The sequence below is a fragment of the Schistocerca americana genome, chromosome 2, assembly GCF_021461395.2.
Source record: "Schistocerca americana isolate TAMUIC-IGC-003095 chromosome 2, iqSchAmer2.1, whole genome shotgun sequence".
Lineage (NCBI taxonomy): Eukaryota > Metazoa > Arthropoda > Insecta > Orthoptera > Acrididae > Schistocerca > Schistocerca americana.
Window position 1 is genome coordinate 91,875,065 of NC_060120.1, and position 3,139 is coordinate 91,878,203.

At 41.5% G+C, this 3,139-nt stretch overlaps 1 pseudogene; it reads right to left on the minus strand.

Annotated features, from left to right (window-relative positions):
* Positions 1-454: 454 nt before the first annotated feature.
* Positions 455-572, minus strand: LOC124597069 (annotated as a pseudogene).
* Between the last annotated feature and the right edge of the window lie 2,567 nt (positions 573-3,139).

Below are 3,139 nucleotides of genomic sequence, written 5' to 3' on the forward strand. Positions count from 1 at the left end.
GAGGGCGTCACCTTGTAAGAGAGTATTCTTGTGATCGAAAGCCTGGTCTGAGCAACGAGAGAGTCACTGAGTGGATTAATGTTGTCGTTAATTTTTTACTGCTCATATGTGAATAACGTCGCTGCTACACCGTGAAGTAACTACTCACTATATGCAACATGTGCGGACTAACATAGCTCAAAACCACAGACGTATTAGGAAGTCTGGAACAGAAAGTGTGGAATTCAGAATACATATTTTCGTTTCATAAAAAAGCACCCCGTCTTCAGGCCACGAGTGGCTTACCGGGACCATCCGACCGCCGTGTCATCCTGAGTGGAGGATGCGGATAGGAGGGGCGTGGGGTCAGCACACCATCTCCCGGTCGTTACGATGGTATTCCTGACCGAAGCCGCTACTATTCGGTCGAGTAGCTCCTCAATTGGCATCACGAGGCTGAGTGCACCCTGAAAAATGGCAACAGCGCATGGCGGCCTGGATGGTCACCAATCCAAGTGCCGACCACGCCCGACAGCGCTTAACTTCGGTGATCTCACGGGAACCGGTGTATCCACTGCGGCAAGGCCGTTGCCCCTATTTACATTTCATAATAATATTAAATATTACGATCCTCTCTATATGGAAACAAATATGCACAGCCTATTTCACAGTCAAGGATGGTATCATAGTGCTTTATAGTAACAAAAAAAGAACTGAAGCTTCACGCAGATTAATTGCAGAAGCAATAACCTATTCAGAAATACAATGACGGAAAACCAACGCAAAACCGATGAGCAGTTGTGCGACATGCACGACAACGGGTAGGCGTGTTAGCAATCATGAATACCATGCCGAAGGGTGTTTTTCAACAGGATACCGCTCGCCCAAATACCGCTGTTGTAACTCAAAATGCTTTACAAATTGTCGACATGTCCGTTAGCCTGTTAGATCAGCAGATCTGTCTCCTATCGTGCACATATGGGACATCATCAGATGATAATTCCAGCGTCATCCTGTATTGGCCCACCAAGCGCAACGGGCATGGAGCTCTGTCCCAAAAACTGACATCCGGCACCAGTACGTCACTATACATGTACGTTTTTATGCTCGAATTCAACATTCTGGGCATTACACCGCTTATAAATAGGCCGGAATATCACGTTTGCAATTTCTTTTCTCACTCTTACATATTGACATACCGACTATCCATATTGAAACACTGGAAAGTGTTGCCTTGTTGAGATCGAAAGCTTGCTCTGAGCAATGGCGAAAGTCACTTAACTGAGAAATATTGTAGCTTTTTTCTACTGCTCAGTAACCTATCTGCTGCCACTAGTGCAACTTGTGGTAATTAATAAAGCGCGAGGGAAGGGCTGTTCTTATGAATCAGAAAGTGTAGAGCTAAAAAACTTTTGTTATCATTTCTTAATAACACTGAAAATTATGAGGCTCTTTGGCAATAGAAACAAATATTCGTGGCCTATTTCACAGTCAACGACCATATCATAGTGCCTTATGGTAACGACGAAGTGCTGAAACGTAACGTCAGCGAATAACACCGGCAATAACCTTGTAACCTCCCAGCACATATATTTTAAATGAAAATTAAAATGGAGCCAAATGTAAACTCCCCACAAAATATTGTTAAATGGATTTTAAATATTTTGACCTCTGAACAAAATTGGCTCCCATTTATTGTCTGTGTGCAGAAATGCATTCACACTTAATATTCCCACAAAATTCTTTTCTCATTTAATGTCAAGTTCGAAACAGAAAAATTCCTAAACACCAAAATAATAAAAAAGTTTTGTAACCTGATGAATTTATAAGGACAGCGGCGCTGACCTTCGGCCCTCTATTCTGAATAACAAAAGCAAAAATTCTTACCTCAATAAAACTGCAATTATATCTGCTCTTAATTAGTCATTTTTCGACACAGCTTCGTGCAATGCTGGCGTATATGTTTTTTGATTCTTGGAAGCAATGATAATGCATTGGAAAAATTCTTTAAATTGAAATGAATACTTTTCTTCAAAAGAGTTACTTTATATTATAAAAATTATTATTGGGGAATTTCTTTTGAACAAATTAAATTATAATAAACGTACATTATTAAATATGCGCTCGGCTGCTTCTTTACCTTCTACAACAATACCCATCCTCCAGAATCCTGACCAGAGTCGCGACCAGAGCACACAGCCGACGCAAGCCCACTCCCCGCCGACTCAAGCAGACTACTACAGACTACTGTCGACTCGCTACTAAGGCCGACCGACTATTACTGCCCACTCGCGCAGTCAAGCGCAGACTAGCAACAACTAACGATAAACCACTCTCTGGTCAGAGATTCTGTCATGCCTCGCCCATCGCCGACAAAGCATACGTCTTACAGCCTATTCAGAAATATATTCGCGTGCGTAAACAATTGTTCTTCTGCCTGTATGAAGTAATTCAGTTGTGTAACATACAGGCCTCATCTAATCCCAAGTCCATAAACTTTTCAGAATGCAGATAGAAACTGTAACAGATTTAAAGAGAGAGTAGCACGACATGTTCTACGAAACTATTTCACAGAACCATCAGAACTACTCAAAATATCGAAAGTAACACATTAGTCTTACGAACAGCGTAAGGTAAACCAGAAAATCGCAGTAAATCACGTGTCCACCGAGAAATAATATTTAGCAGTAATGTTATCCAAGAAAACCCACGTGAAATTATGCCTAGAAGAGCAAAAGGAAAACAAGATATTCATATAACCCTACTAAACAGCGACCACTAAGAAATACTGGAGGATATAGCCTTATACTGCCCAAACAGAGCCCAGTCACACCCCAAGTAAACTGCTTGTGATACATACTTCTGCTTGTAGTGTCCCGGAGTTGTCCCCACTGGAAACCGTGGTCATATATGAAGTGACGTCGCTGATAGAAGATAGTTGTCCAAAGTACACGCCAGACGTCTCAGAGACATAATCATCGATATTGCCGCCGGTGGCTTTGACGTAAGTCAGTGACCCTACTAGAAAATCTGAGAGAAAGATCCTAAATTAACTCTAACACACTAAATGGAGGGGATATGTTAGTTTGTGTTCTAAACCATCGTAAACTATACCACTCCACATTTTATTCAAAGGAAGTCATAATTCATTGGTTGTGTA